Source organism: Cryptomeria japonica, unplaced genomic scaffold (genome assembly GCF_030272615.1).
Source record: "Cryptomeria japonica unplaced genomic scaffold, Sugi_1.0 HiC_scaffold_14, whole genome shotgun sequence".
In the NCBI taxonomy this organism is placed as follows: domain Eukaryota; kingdom Viridiplantae; phylum Streptophyta; class Pinopsida; order Cupressales; family Cupressaceae; genus Cryptomeria; species Cryptomeria japonica.
The window spans coordinates 2406440-2423616 of record NW_026728836.1 but is presented as its reverse complement, the minus strand read 5'-3'; the positions used below and the strand labels follow the sequence as shown (position 1 = coordinate 2423616).

The 17177-nt window shown below is 33.5% G+C and overlaps 1 long non-coding RNA gene across 1 annotated transcript; it reads right to left on the bottom strand.

Moving 5' to 3' along the window:
- Nucleotides 1–4778: 4778 nt before the first annotated feature.
- LOC131068171 (uncharacterized) lies at nt 4779–7650 on the bottom strand. Its single transcript, XR_009111949.2, has 2 exons — nt 7437–7650; nt 4779–5365 (listed from the first exon to the last, which is right to left on the bottom strand). It is a non-coding gene; the product is annotated as an uncharacterized LOC131068171 (long non-coding RNA).
- Nucleotides 7651–17177: the final 9527 nt, after the last annotated feature.

The window sequence follows — 17177 nt, the reverse complement described above, 5'->3', positions numbered from 1 at the left end:
TACTAAAAATCAGTCATAGAAATAGGTACTAAAAATGAGTCAAAAAAATGGGTACTAAAATGGGTTATAAAAATGGATACTAAAAATGGGTCATCAAAATAGATATTAAAAATGGGTCATCAAAATAGATACTAAAAATAGGTTATCAAAATGGATGTTAAAAATAGGCTATCAAAAAATGAGCCATAAAAATGGGTCATAAAAATGGAAACTAAAAGGTGAGTTATAAAATTGGATACTAAAAATGAGTCATAAAAAATGAGTACTAAAAATGAGTCATTAAAATGAATCATCAAAATGGATATTAAAAATGGGTGATAAAAATAGCTACTAAGAATGGGTCATCAAAAAATGGATACTAAAAATGAGTCATAAAAATAGGTACTAAAAAGTGATACAAAAAATGGGTCATCAAAAAATGGATATTAAAAAAAAGTTTTAAAACTGGGTCATAAAAATAGGTACTAAAAATGAGTAAAACTGTGTCATTGAAAATTGTCATAAAAATGGGTAATAAAAAAAAATTTAAAAAAATTGATAATTAAAAATGGGTCATAAAAAAATAGTATTAATTAACAATATGGATCATCAAAATGGATGCTAAAATTAGGTTATAAAAATGGGTCATAAAAATAAGTACTATAAATGGGTAGTAAAATTGGGCCATCAAATAGACATCCCAAGCGTATGATATAATTTTCATGTAAGCGTCAAACAAAAAATAAACAGCTCTAGCACATATACACCACTATAAGCTTCAAACAAAATGCATGTAGTTAAATAATATTTTAGTATATATTTCACATAAAAGCCATATAATCATAATGCACAAGAGTGAATGCCACTAGCAGTTATGAATGAATAAGTACACTATGCATTGTGAATACCTAATCTACATCCAACCATTAAGAATGCTTAGTTTTATTGTGTGCGAGGTTGGTGACAATAAGTTAAATGCAATCATCATGCACGAGTCAATATATACCACTATAAACTCTTAAAAAGAGATACAACTTAAAGATGTTTTATTATACCCTTCACACAAAAGCCATATAATCATAATGCACAAGAGTGAACATCACTATTTATTATGAATAAATAAGTTTACTAATCATTGCAACTCTGCATCTAACCACTATGGATGCTTAGTTTTATTGTGTATTAAAGTCAATAACAAGATTCATACAATTGTCATGCACAAGAGTCACTCTTAATTTAATTTTTAAACTTGAAAAACCATATCTCATTAAAATCTTCAAATAAAACACATATAATTAACCTAATGACACATATATTACAATATCCATCACAAAATTTATACAAGAATCATGAACAAGAGTAAATCTTATGAATCATGATGCATGGACAAACACACTAAGCACGCCATAAGAGTTTGATGTGACCTTCAAACAAAACAAATTCAACTCAATGACACATTGTGCTATTAAAACATTCAAAAAAATCTATACAAATAATTAGATGCAACATGAAAACCTTCATACTGAAAGTATACAGTCATCATGTAGAAGAGTAAAAAATCATGTGACCATGATGAATAAACAAGTGTTTTAAGAACGCATGACGAGAATTAGATACAACCTTCAAAAACACACTAAGCACACCATTGAAGTTTGATGCAACCTTCAAACAAAGCACATGTGTTATTATAATATTCAAACAAATCCATACAAATAAATTATATGCATCATTAAAACCTTGATACAAAAGCTCTATACTATTATCATGTAGAAGAGTAAATGTCATCCAACCCTGATGTATAAATAAGTGCATTAAGAACATGTGGTAAGATTTTGATACAACTTTTGAACAAAACACATACAACTCAATGATATATACACCATCCAAGCTAAAAATGAAACTCAACAATTTATAACACTAGAACATAAATGCCATCAAGCATGATTCATGATTAAGCACAATAAACATACTATAAGAGTTTGATGACACTATTCATAATTGAAGCTTCACTCAAAAGACAATAAAATCAAAGGATACCAAGTCATTCAAACCTAATGGATGCCATATATGCCATATTTAGATAGAAACACTGCACAATAGAGTTCATGTTGGTCAACAATGGTGAATGGACAAGCACATTTCGTATGGCAATTCATTGACTATCTAAATAATGTCATCAAATTTAATACATAAATACACACTGACACAACATAAGACTAAATAACATGCATTCCATTAGAACTTTGACATAAAAGCCTTATAATCAAGTACATAGTCAATATCATTAATCTTAATGCACAAGTACTTTAGGCATTCAATAATAAATAAATACATATTATACATGAAGACATAGTGAATGTTATGTTTCCATTGCATTTTTTACATGAATGTATATTTCCATTGGAGTCTTTGCACAAAAGTTATAAAAATAATGAATGGTGTAGACAAGTCTCATTCCGTTATATACTTAACAAAACATAGTGGTCAAGCATACAAATTAATGTCATTCAACCATTAAAAAGACATCATAAATTCAATAATTAGATAATTTCAAAAATCCGAAAAAAAAAACAATTCATAAAAATAAACTTAAAATATTTGTATTGAATGTAAGTGAAAGTAGTTATTGTTTTAAAATTTCATTGATCATACCTATAAAAATCTTTAAAATTAGCACTATTTTGTATTATTTCTTTCTATCCAAATGAACACTGCACATTTCACATTTCACACCTAACATTAATAAACCTTTTAACATTAAAATCACATGAGACAATGCATATATAATATGTATATTTACTATCCAAAAATATTTGTTCCACTTGACATTTATATTCTTTTAAGATATTCTAAAGTTTATGAGATAAATAAATATATATATTTCAAAGAAAATCAAGAATAAAATCAATACATGAATAAAACATTTTTAATATTAAAACAACTCATACAAAAATGAAATATTTTGTAAACATCTTTAATTAAAATATATTACAAATATATAATTTTGATTTAGAATAGGGGAAGAAATAAGCATAGTGTTATGTGGAGAGTTAGTTGAAGATAAAGAACAACCCCACTCTGAACAATGTCAAAACTTATGAATCCTCCTATTGTTAAGAAGAAACAATATTAGAATGGAAAAGAAACATAACAGAAAAAATATAGAAGTTAACGATGGAACAAGGAATGATAAGGGGATGATAGAGTACAGGTTAATTAATAGATGGATTTGACACGCAAGATTAATCTAGTTTTTTTATAAAATTATGAAATAATTTTAAAAAAAATTCCAAACAATCTTAAGTGTGATTATGGAAGAAATTTTGTTATAATTGTAATTTGACACTAACAAACACAAATAATTACATTCAAATGATTGGTGGGAACTCATATGTAAACCCTTTGGAATTTCAGGGCCAATGAATACCAAAACCTATGACAATTTGTAGTCACTACTAACAATTAATTAATGGAAGGGAGTAGAATAGGATTAAGATCCCAAGTGAATTTTGGGATGAGGTCTTAGGCATTATAAAATATTTTTAATTCACTTTAAAAAATTTAAATAAATTAAGTTTATTTTTTATAACAAATCAGATAATAAGACTATGCTTTTTGAATAAACTGTGTAATTTATTTGTACCAATATTTTAGATTACACTTAATGACCTACCATCAAGATGAAGACATGAAAACTAGATTAGATTGTAGATTAGTCTCCTTAAATATTATAAGAGGGAAAGCTAGGAAAAATGTTGCAGAGAATGCTAAGAAATGATGGATTCTAGTATTTGAGCAGACTAATCCACAATTTAATGTACGTTTCTTGGTAATCCTGTTGATGGATCACTAAATGTGATCCAAAACATTGTTAAAAAAATATTACACAGTTTACTTTAAATACATGATTTTATATTCTTGAACTGAAAAAACAATATCTTAAATCAGATAATTTTAATCAAGACAACAAACGGACAATTAGTTATTAGTTCAAACAATACTCACCGAACTGACAATTTGAATTGATAAGTCATATGCTTCCAGATACATCAGCCACAGATATTTTCCTACCTGGGCAAGGAAAATAAATTGAAAAAGAACAAATGGACAGTGGGAAATGAAATCAGCAGTAGAAAATGAGCATTCAAAGCTGAAATGTGTTTTCTTAGTTCTATTTTGGATTTTCCATGATGAATTAACTTCTATATATGCAAGCCTTTGCAAGAAGTAATATTTCCATTTCAAGAATGACATGGAATTGAAAATTAAAAAGTGAATTTAATCTTTACTGCGCAGATTAAATGCATCTTTGACTGACTTGCTAGTTCATCGTGTATCTACAAAGTCAACAAAATTTTGATTGACTTGCTTGTCATTCCTGCACATATCTAAGGGAAGAGCACCAGTAGTCTTCGCGCACCCACAGATCTTAAACGGTACATCGGATTTTGGTTTTTTTTTTTTTATTCATTTCATATACCATCTCAGACCTCTTTTGAGATCTATGTCAATTTTTGTTCACCTTTTAATTTAGAACTTTCTAGTTTCTATTGTCAATGAATAATTTACATATTCTACATTAAAATCTATAGAAATCAGTAAGTCTGCTTACTATTATCATAGACTTCTTACATGGCAAGATTCGTTGAATTCGGTAGATAAGAAAACAAAAATTGAAATACGGGAAACTAAAAGCAATGAAGCTGAAACACTAAAAATAATGCAAACAGATTCAGTGGATAACAAAATAGAAATCGGAATGCAAAAAATTATAGACCACGAAGCTGAAACACTAAAAATATCAACAGAACATGGTACGAATTCAACAGACACTGGATTGAAGGAATCTGGAAACCAATCTGAAACCCTGACAGATTCCAAAGGCACCAAAGCACAGAATCCCATAAATATCAAATTACAAGGGCAAGCTAAACCCCTGAATTACATGGACAATGAAACAAATAGCACATGCAATCTAAGAATCCGCTACAAACTCTAGAGAAAGTAAAAATTGGCGAGGCAGCATTAGAGAAAAAATCAGAAAGCACAAAAGAAAATACCTTCCAAAGTTCTTCACGGACGGATAAAAGGGCAACACAAACCCCGAATAATTCAACAGACACGGAGATGGAGAGAGACATTGATGCTGAGAAACCTAGAAAATAGGAGGAAGAATGGGAAAGAAAATCAGACGAAGAAGGATAAAGAAATACAGAGGAACACGAGGACCTCGCTCAAGAATTCAGGGAACTTCCATGGAAGCATCACGACATATGCTAGGGATCCAAAGTAGCCGTTTAGCTGGATATGGACAATTTATGCTGTTTTCTGCAGTCACTTTTTCGTTGAAAGGAGCGTCCTATGAAGAATCTTTTGTAGGAGACATCTGCACATAAATCATTTCAAAAATTATTCATCACAACTTTGTCGCATGCTCTGTAAACATGGATGGGCATCCACAAATTGGATTTACTAAGCAAGAACAACTGACAGCTGCAGCTCTAACTCATCACGCATTGCAAACATCCTGCCAGTCTGTGGAACATCAGACGGACACATATCTAAGTAGTAACGCAGCTAGGGGAGATAGTAATGTGAAGTAGAATCCTGCTTTGGATTGCTCTGTAAAACTGAATTTTAATGGAGCATTTAGAGAAAATCAAGGATTGGCAGGAGGATTTTGTTCTAAGAAATCCTATAAGTAGTTTAATTTATGGAGGTTCCCTATTCTTTCGTAGAAAAATTAATAATGAAGTAGAGTGGGAAGCAGTATAGCTGATTTGGGTGCAACGGTCTCTCAGATTCTAGGAAATTTGATAGTAGAAAGCAACTCCCTGGTGGTAGTTAATACCCTCCTAAAATGGAAGTTCTTATTGAAGACTCAATGGCTATGTAGAAGAGGTTGCAGGGACAAAAGAAAAGTCTGAAAAAAAATAGTTCTCAGCTTTGTTAGAAAATTTTGAAATCTGAAGAAGATTACTTGGCTAATGTGGGAATAAAGCAAGAGTCAATAACAGCGATTTACAATCATCCCCCTAGCCCTTGGAGGGAGATGGAATGCTATCTTTTTTGTCAGCCTCCCTGAGTTATGTTGTATATGGTTAAGAGTAGCTAATGGGAGTCTATTTAGAGTTCATTCATAATTATCTTGGAAGAGGCCTATTATGGGTTTCATATTGCTAGCGGAGGTCTTGAATGATAATTTTATTGGCTAATTCATAAGACTAGATGTGGCTGTAGCAGATTGGTAGATAATCATTCCTCATCTTTTGGACATAGTAGATTGGCAGATAATCATTTATTACATTGTGACTGTAGTAGATGTCATCATGGCAGTGTATGTCTCTTGAAAGTTGGATTGGCAAGCAAAAACAGTTCTGGTAAAGTAAAGGAGCAGATGCCCTAGGGAATGTCATAGATATAAGGTCAAAGCACATTTTATCATGTGATTAAATGAGACATTAAGGTTCGTTAAATGTGTACTAGGAGAGATAGGTTTGGATGCAAGTAATAGTCCTAACTCCTAAGGTAGTTATTAGAGGAGACTTCATCTTCAATCTTGCAACGGTCATTCTTGATGCTAACACTGGTTATGCCTATTAAAATCTTTTGCTAACACTGGTTATGCATATTAAAATATTTTTCTCCCCATACAATTTGAGGATATTTTTAAAGAAGAAGAGAGAGAATTATACAAGAATATGGAAGCAAAATACTTGGAGGGTGCACAGAATCAATAAATTTGTCGGTGCAGTAGGATGGAAAGCAAGGAGAGATTGAAGAAATGCGACAAGAGATTATTGTTCTTTATGCATTCTGTAGTGATGTAGATAAGGATTTGTCAAGGCTGCATTCTGTAGTGATGTAGATAAACTATTTCAATCTTGTGTGGTGGCTCAGTCGATAGGGCATGTTGTTGAATAGAGCCATTTTTTGGCATTCACTTTCTTTCTCTACCTGGGGCACACCAAGGGAACCAAGATTTAGAAGGTACTTCTGGCAAAATTGGCTATGTGGAATGTTGAGGTTATTAAGTAGGATAACTGGATAAGCAGTTATTAGCTCTCTTGACTTCCATGATAGACTTATACATGGCTACAACTGTGAGCCTTAGAACAGGACATGCCATTAAAAGGAAATAAACCTACTTGGTGTTTTAATCTTGTATTACAAATGTGGAAGCTACAACAAGAACAGGAATATGAATCATTTGACAAAAAATCCTCAACAAATGTGGAATGAAATCATTGTTGAACATGCACAGAATGGCTTGATAAGCTAGAGTATTTTTCAAGCCCAAGTCTAAATCCAAATTTATCCAAATTATGCTAATTGATAAGCTTTGGAACATGGTATGGAAACCTATTAGAAAATAAAAGCAAATTTTCTCTACATTTTCCAAATCAATCCTGCAAGTATGCATTTCAAAACAATCAAAAGTGAAGTTGAACACATACCAGGGCTTTGAATGTTGTAACAGGAGTCTCATCAACGCTTGGAATTCCCAGTTATGCAGTTCCTCATAAACACAATCTCTATCCTCGCCCAAAACAATTTAAAAGAAAAAAGATCACATAACAATGCAGAAAAAACTAAAAAAAAAAATGATGAACAGAACAAACAGGTCGCATGGCCATGCTCAAAAGAAAAAACAGAGCACAAATAGAGAAAGAAAACTACTTTTAAATAAATCAAATAAAAGACGACAATATGAGAAGGAGAAATCAAATTTAACTACAATTTGAATGCCGTTGGGATTGGAGCGGGGTAACGGCTATGCTTTTTTCGGATTGGTTTTTAAAATTAACAGCTGTCATACTTCTTAAATAGACACATCATTATAATAAAAGGTGGTAATTTTCTTCAATATTTTTTAATATTTTTCTACATGCTTAGAACATGGATTGTTACATCCTTAGTAAAAACCTATGTTTAATAGAAAATAGAAATTAAATATGATAATTAAATAAAAAGTTCTTACATATTATATTTTCTAGAAAGATTACTATGAAGGATACAATCAAGCAAAAATGTGGACAATGGCGACTTTTCTAAATTCCCAAAACTTTACCCAAATCGGTAATTTTTGTGAAAAGATGGTTGACCAAGAAAAGGAATGCCCAAATGAAAGGGTTCAAAAAAGGGATTTATAATGAAGGGTCATTGAATCAAGGTCTTTCATTCAAGGGTACATGTAGTTGAATACCTAGTTCTATGTAGTTTTCTATATTTAAACATTAAAATTACCTTCATTTAAGGCCCCTTAACCTCCATTTCAAGGTACCTTCTTTCAAACTCCATTTTCACATGGAATTTTTTATATCTCTAATGAAGGTTCTTCATTCAAAGATATTCATCATTTTTTTTCCTTAGATGTCTCACTTTTGTGAAATGTTCCATAGGTGGAACATAGCTATATGCTTCTAGCTACTAGAGATTAAGCTATCTCAATAGCGTATTCCTAAATAACACTAGCTCTTAACAACTAGTGAGGAGTAAATATCACACAAATTGGGTAAAAGATTCTTGCTATAAAATAGATCAAGACTACGCCTAAATTAGATCTTCATCATATAAATTTATTTCAAAGTCAGGGAATCAACCCATAGAGAGTCATAGGTGTACACAAAATTTTAAATTCTTAGCATGATAGAAGGATACCTCTCTTTTTATATGTATCGGAAAAAAGGTGAACCACTTCAACAGATAGGTAACCACTTATCAAGGACTCACCAATCAACCTCTCGACCCGGGATGTGATACAAATTCTAGGACCATTACATACCCCTTGGATGAAACTGAATGTGCCACATAGACTCTCTAATGTAACCTAGTGACACACTATCTGGGGACGAATGCATGACAACACAATGCTCTAGAGTCATGTATAGATAGAGTCATAGAGCCCATACACAGAAAGGACTATGGTGGAAATGTGCCCAGATAATAAAACTAAATAAAATAACAATATAGAAAGTAGCTATGACTAATTATTAAATAAAGAAAAAAAAAGGTACAATCTCACAGATGGTCCATTCTTGAAGTCTCCAACTAGCTCCTTGAATGTACCCAACAACCTACACACAAGGTGATCATAGATGAAAGTATTATGGTTGTGTTTTAGAGTCCTTCCACATTCATACCCTCATTTTGTTGTTTCCACCTCCATGGATAACCAAGATAGATAAAATGGTAGGTAAAAGATACAACAACAATATCTTATTGAATATGCTATTGAGATAATGAGAGATAGAGGAAGAAGAAGACTCCCCTTCCATACCCAAGTGAGAAGCTTTCTGAATGAAGAAGAATAATAAGTTGATATTCCTCAAAGTGTAGTAACAATGCTAGAAGTGCATAAGAGCCAATAGAAAAAAAATATAGTTTCAAAGTGAGTGAATGGACAAGCACATGAGTGAGTAGAAGCAATCAAGATCAAATATAATTCCAAAGAGAGAGACAAATAGAGCAAAAAAAATAAACCAAAATGGAAGATAAACATGATGGGACGAAAATGGGAGTTAGTGGTCATAAAGAGGCATTACAAGAATCTTCCAAGTATAAGTGTAACACTCAAATGACCACCTTTAGATTGTCAAATTCATGGTACACTAGCATGGCATGCAAACATCTCTACTCGATATGCTAGTTTCTATGGGTCAAAAAATTAACAAGATCGATAAAAGCACAACGAGGAGGCTGATAAGGAAAGCGAGATGGACAAAAGTACAAAGTAGTCAAGAAGGTCTCCAATCAGTGTAAAGTAGAGAAACTTATGTAGTGTAGAATTACATGGGGTGCAATTTACAACACTACATTTTGCCCCTTTAGTGAGCATATTACCATCAAGATGTGAGATAAAGTAGAGATATTACCAAAACACAAATGGGAAGGAGAGTCCCCTAGCCATGCATAGATGCCCCTAGGAAAGAGTGTTGAACTTCAAGTAATGTTGTTAAGCTATTCCATCAAAATATGTTAGTTGTAGACAAACATGTTAGACAAAAAATAAAAAATTACAATAGAGTAGGCACTGAGATAACGGATGATTATAAAAAAGATAAATATACAAATAAATAAATAGATAAATTGATTTCGTTGGTATGGGTAGCAAGATATGCTAGATAGCTATACGATAGGGAAACCTTAGATAATTAAAAGAGAAAATTATTAGTATGGGTAGAAAGTTGTATTATGCTAGATAACCATATGATAGGGTGACCCTAGATCATAAGATAAAAAATATTTCATTTTTATGGGTAGCAAGTTGTGTTATGATAGATAGCCATATGATAGGGCAACCTTAGATAGAGTGGATTGGCACCCAAAAAAGGCGATAATGATCCAATAGTTTGGCCCCCAATAAAGAAAAAAGATTCCAATGGTTTGGCCCCCACCAAGGTGATAAGATAAAAAGACTATTAGATAGATAAACTAAGATAATCATGATGTGAATGTAGAGATGCATGAAGCATGAAATACAAAGACAAACAAATATATGAAAAATAGATATGAAGCCCCCCCTTAGAATGTTATGTGTGAAACCCATGTCATTTTAAGGAGGAGAGATGTTGTGTCACATCATAACTAAATTTTTTCATGGAATTCCATCTTGCAATAGATGACACATAGCACCTACAACATAAAAAAAACACACACACATAGGGAGATCTACTAATTTGGCATCAGAACCTATAGCAATGAAATGAGAAAGTATATAGCTACATATGAGTTTTTCATCTTGCTACTAAACTTTATGGATCATATGAAGAAGGCACATGAAAATAAAGAGAAGAAAAATAGGCTCAACATGGAAGAGAGCCTAATTGCTCCCAACACTTTGCATCATCCTTGATATCAAAAACCAAGATAAGACAAATAGAAGAAAAGCATTTAACAAATAGAAGAATATGATGATAGAAAATCCCCTATTTCCAAGCTCTACAAAGTTGGGTCCTTCAAGAAAGCACGTAACATATAAAGATAGATTACCTCAAATTCCTAAGTACCAATAAAGTAACTTGGATCATCTAGGAGGGAACAAACACATATAAAGAAAGTATGAGGCGAAAATAGATAGGCACACTCTGATCTAGAAGATAAAGAAAAGCGAAAAATATCCTACAATCCATCCACCAACAAATCCTGATCCTCCCAATCTTGATAATATGGGGAGGGAGGTCGAGACTGAAGAGGGACAACTGAGAGGGTAGTGTTGGGTGTAGTACTAGCAACAAGAGCTCAAAACGAGGTAACTTCCACATTCTTGTCCTAGAGCTCTTGAGAGGAGAGAATCAATGATCATATAAAGATCGTAGACAACATTAGGATATCTTCTAAAGAGTCAAACACATGCTCCTTAATAGAAGAGGTGGGTAACTTGGCCTGAGATGAGAGAATAGGAGCCACATTGCCATCCTCTGAAAGAGGGGAAAATACAAACTCTAGAGAAGAAGGAACCTCCTCAACAAAATAAATTTAATTAAACAACGAAACTTGAATAGAGATAGGCAAAGAAATAGAAATTGAAGTCACTAACACTAACTTCCGATGATGAACTTAGGCATGAGCCCTTGCTCAAATTTTCACTTTGGTTTCTGTCGAGATGAAGGAATCTAATCAACCATAGTAGGCTTGATTACCCCAAGAAAAATATGATGTAGAGGTAGCAGAGTGGATAGGGCCGCACTGGAAACTACACATGTATGCAACGTATCCATAAGCTAGGAAAACAAAGGAAAAATAGGTAAAAAGGTGATGAGGGGAGGCTCCAAGGAGGTAGTGATGAAAACCTATACCCTTTTAGGGAGAGGCTCATCAAAATTTCCCAAAGCAACTGGAAACAACACAAAGGACAAAGCAGGAGTAGGGGCAGTAGGATCAACAAGAGGAGTGGGCATGGAAATAACAAAGGTTGGGATGAACAACACCAATTCACTCGTGGCTCTGAAAGCGAGCTCATTCTCACTAGCCATCATTCACTAATGATTCTTATGCTCATGTTCTCGTTGATTATAGTGTAGATATGGTTCACAAAAGGAGTCCTAGGGAGGATTAGCAACATCATGCTCCATGGGAGAGGCCTCTTGAGTTTGAACCAGGAAAGGAGAAGGCCCAACTGATGAAGCAGGAGATGCAACTGATATAAGTCTCACATTCATAGCCATAGGTGCCCTTCCTCATTTTTCTTTAGGAGAAATTTGATGAAAATGAGGTACCCTTGAAAGCTATGATATGGCAGCTAAGGAGATGAGTGAACATGAGGAGAAGGCCTACCCAAGTACCATATCGGGTAGGATAACTTGGATATCTTAAAGGGAGGGTGAGATGTGGACCATGGCAATGTAAATGCCTTTCCTTTGTCTATATTAGGTATAGATGCATGAATGAAATGCACCACTAGAGGTTGTTTGGTCCTAGGCTAGCAAGGAGGTCTACCCCAAGGAACATGTTTAATTAGCCCTTGATGATGAAGGGGCATATGAACAACCTACTACAATATAGGAATAGATAAAGTCAAAATCGATACAGGGTGAGGTAAAGAGACTACAGGTTGGGCCAATGAAGAATCCAAATCTCCCATCTCACACTTGCTTATAATATTATTTATACAATAGGTCTCCATGGGGAGGCATAGGCCAAAATGGAGCAGGCCAAAAATGGTTTAATGTAAAAACCCCATGGAAAATCAACGATTGAAATCCATTGTACTAGACAATATGTACAATACCCTTGCGAGGAAACTTCAAGCATTTATGCATATCTAAAGGTACTTTTTCTATGGTGATTATGTTAGACATATATGTTTTGGTTATCATTGATGTCAAACCTAGTGATCTAGATTAGCCTGGATGTGATGCATAACAATGGAAGATAGGTATGTATGGTGTGATGCAAAACAGTGGAAGATAGGTATGTATGATATGATGTAGAATAGTGGAATATAGGTATATATGATGTAATCCATAATAGTGGAAGATAGGTATGTATGATTCAGATTATAAATACTAGTTGTTGCTTGTGTATTACAAATGTTTATTGCTCTGGAAGTATGTATTGCTAGTATGAGGACTTGTTTATCTTAATAGGAGAGTTTTGGTGTTGGTTTTGTGATCTAGTTGTTCATGCTATTTGGTAGTATGCAGTTAAATAATTTCAAAAGTGTAGTCCTTCGCATTTGTATTTTGATATATGTATGATAGTGCAAGTCTGGTATGCTTATTGTCATCATTTGAGATTACCGTATTCATGGTATTGGTGCACTCCAGAAGTCCTACTCCAAATGATTGTGTTCCAAGAATGTATTTGGTTGTGAAGTGTTGAGAAGCTCTTTGTGCTCTGGTTTCTTGATTTCTGGTGATAATATTTTAATGGTTCTTTGTTCATGTATTTTACCTCATATTGCTGAGTTGGATCATGGTTTTTGTACTCAAGTAGCATGTTATTATGATAATTCGAGGATATGCTCCTTCTAGGTCATGCCGACCTTGGAAGATTTTACTCCAGTGATTGTAGCGTGTGATCTGACCATTGAAGAATCCTTTTGGAAAATTTTATTAAGGTCGACTTGATGCATATTCTTATTGACACATACACACACACACATATTATCACATTATGCTTGTGTAAAAGAAGATATGAGATACCATAAGATTGTGTGAGAAATGAGATGGTAGAAAAGGTGCGAAGCGATAAAGCAAGGAAGCAGATGTAGATGTAGTGCAACAATATTTTGGAGCAAGTAGATAGTGAAGTTATTGTAGATTTTCTTAACTAGATATACTAAAATCAATTGATGTGTTGTGTGAGATCAACAAAAATTGGTCCCATGCATATGTAGATGCAATTTTCTTAGTTCATTTCTTTATTTTCTGATAGTGATCCTTTCCTATAGTGAGCCCTCAAGCTGTGAGTCTCTTTTGTAATCCTATATAATTGGTTATATTATCTTGAGAGTTAACCCTCTCTATGGTTTTTCCCATTTGGGTTTTCCATGTATAAAAATTTGGTATCTCACTTATGGTTGTTCATGTTGTGCATTCAATTAGATTGCATACATCTTTACATGCTAAGGTTAATTAAGAACAAGTTAATTTTTAGATTATTAGAGTGCTTTTATTTTTGGTGAATATTAATTCACTCGACCCCTTTAAGTCAACTAGTTTATAAAACATATTAACTAGTGAATACCTAGATTAACCTATAATAGGTCTTATTTAGGAATAACCAAAAAAGTAGTTGAGACCACTTTGGGTCTCATAGGGACCATCAAAGTCTTATTACTAAGAAGTGGAACAAAGAGCCTGTCATCCATGCAGTCAAAGGAATGATACTCCTCGTATCTTTCCCTATGCTAGCCATTAATGAATAAGGCTTCCTCTATAATAAAATCAAATGGGCATTAAGGATCTACTATCACATCTGTGACAGTGTAATTGTTGATCTTAAAAAGAATGTATAATAGGGCAAGTTCCCTGCTATAAGGAATGTTCAAAAGTGTAATAGATATATCTTTATTTTGCACCCTCTAAATAGGGGTGAGATAGGAGTAATATTGACCATGTTTACAAATAGGCCACCACTTAAATTAGAGTTCAATGATGCAAAAATGAAATTTGACAAATGGGGTGGAAAAGGATCACTATAGATATGCAATTCACTATTCATCTTATCAATAGAATGATAAGCATTATGTTTATTCTTATTGACCTGGATGGTGCCACTATCTATATGGTCTTGGACCAAGTGTCTAAGTTAGATACAACATTTGATGTCATGCCTAGGCACATGATGATAATAACAAAATTTTGAACCATCATACCATCTAGGATATGTTCAATTGTTGAATAGTGGTCTGATCTTAGGAAGAGTTATGAGATTATCCTTCAAGAGTTTATGCATAACACTCACATAAGATTTAGATAACTTCGTAAGAACTTGATCATGTGGCAGTGCCTACATAGGTCCCTTAGTGGCTTAAGTGACAGGATATATATTCACTACAACTTTATACATTTTAAATCCTTCTCTAGAGGTGTTACCATGAGAGATTGAGGAAGATTCCCCAAACTAAGTCATTTTGTGTTGATAATCATTATCTAGTAGGGAAAAATGAATCTTGATAGATATTGATTGATATCAAGAAATAAACACCATAATCTTCTGATTGGGCTTTTTTTTACAATGGACCAAGTTTTCTATGGTGACCTAGCTTCCAATGTTTGCTTAAAACCTAATATGAAACGTATCAATAAGTTGATTGAATGAGTGGGTAAAATAGTTAGGTAGTGAACTATACCATTCTAACATAGTTTCTTTAAGGGATCGTGAGAATAGCTTTAGTAACTCAAAGTTGAGGTTATATTAATCACTACAAACTCTCATGAAAGTACTTATCTCCTTCTCAATTGTACTGATCAAAATTCAAAGATTCAACTCCTTGTGGAGTGATCATATTTAAGATATGTCAAGAGAACTATGATGATAGTAAGCTAGAATAAATGATTGATTAGAAGAATATGCCAACTTGGTGAGTTGTTGTTGTAACTATCTCAAATTTTAAAATAAGGTGTTAAGTATAGGATTACTTGGTGGAGGAGGCAAACGCAGAGTCAAAGGTGGAGGTGGAGAGGGAGTAATACCACCTCCACCACCATCATCAAAACTATGAGCATTGCCGCCACTACCATTGATGGTAGGTCTAAAAGTAGTAGAAGTCATTCATACTCTAGTATACCCAAAGGTCAAACTTCAAACATTAATTTTAGGTATTGTGTATCCACCAAAAAATAGATCAATAGTAGGTCTAGTGTTCACTGAATGGATCATTGGTTGAGGGATATTGACACCAATCTATGGACAAGTGGTGCTGGATTGATCATCTTGAACAATGGTATCAACAAGTGGTACAAGATTTTGAATTATCATATAGATATCCCTTAACACTTCTAGGCCCTTCTTATTTGAGATTAACATATCTCTCAAATTATGAATAATAGAATTGACCTAAGGAAGGATGTTTCTAATTCAAGGAAACCTTCAAAATCCTCCAAGTTTTTCCCTAGAGAATGAAATCGGTCGAATGAAATCTCAAGATAAAATTCATCAATAATAAGTGGAGACTATGGAGGACTATTCATAAGATTGTTGGTTTATCAGTTATATGTAGAAGAGCTCCTAATCATGATGCCTTTAAGGGGTTGTGAAGCAAAAAGACCATTTGGGTTTGGTGTATCTATGAACATCAACTCTAGCTAAGTCATTATATAATGATTCAAATGGATGCTCTTTCTAGAAGTTATCCTTATAAGAACCACAGTAGTTGTATGGGTCATAAAGATCATAGATAAGCATCACATCGATAGGTCAAAAGGAGGGGAAAGGAAGAAATGCAAGATTAGTTCACCTCAAGTTCAAAAAACTTGAGAACGGAAAAAGTGAACCAAACTGAAAGGCTAGTGACCACCTATTAGGTACCCCTTAGATGACACTGAATTTTTCATAGAGGCACTCTAAAATAACCTAGTGATACTCTATTTAAGGATGCACATGTGGGTCTAAGATGATGTTAGTCCCAACTAGTACTGAGAGGGGAGGGGTGAATCAATAAATTAATGGTTTTTACTAATTGATACTTTTACTTTAAGTATGAACTAATTAACCATTCACCAATGTACACATTTACTACAAAAAATTAAGCATACATGAAAAGATCACAAAGACACATATTTATCTCGTGGAAACCCAATAGGGAGAAAACCACGGTGTGAGTAGAAACTCACAAAATTTGTACTCTTCTAGAGTACGCCTGGTGAAGAGCCATCACTGTTAGGAGATTACAAAGACATTGGTTAGGTGCCACCCGGTTAAGGGATTTTGATCAAGGCCGGTTAGTACCTTTACCCTGTTAAAGGTAGCCTAGTTAAAGGACTTAGAACATCAATAAAGATGTTACTCGGTTAAGGGATTTATACGATGGGACCTATTAAAGTCCACCCAGTTAAGGGATTTATGTTGTAGTTATTTCAAAACAACAGATGAATGATCAGATACAAGAAGCTACACATTAGCCTATCATATCACAATTAGGTATTAGTCTTGGTCTGCATCGGTTGTGCCTGTTCTTCACAACTTTTCCTTCTACCGGTTTGCTGGTACTTGAATCCTGCACTGCTGGTCCTCTATCACCCGAGTCACTG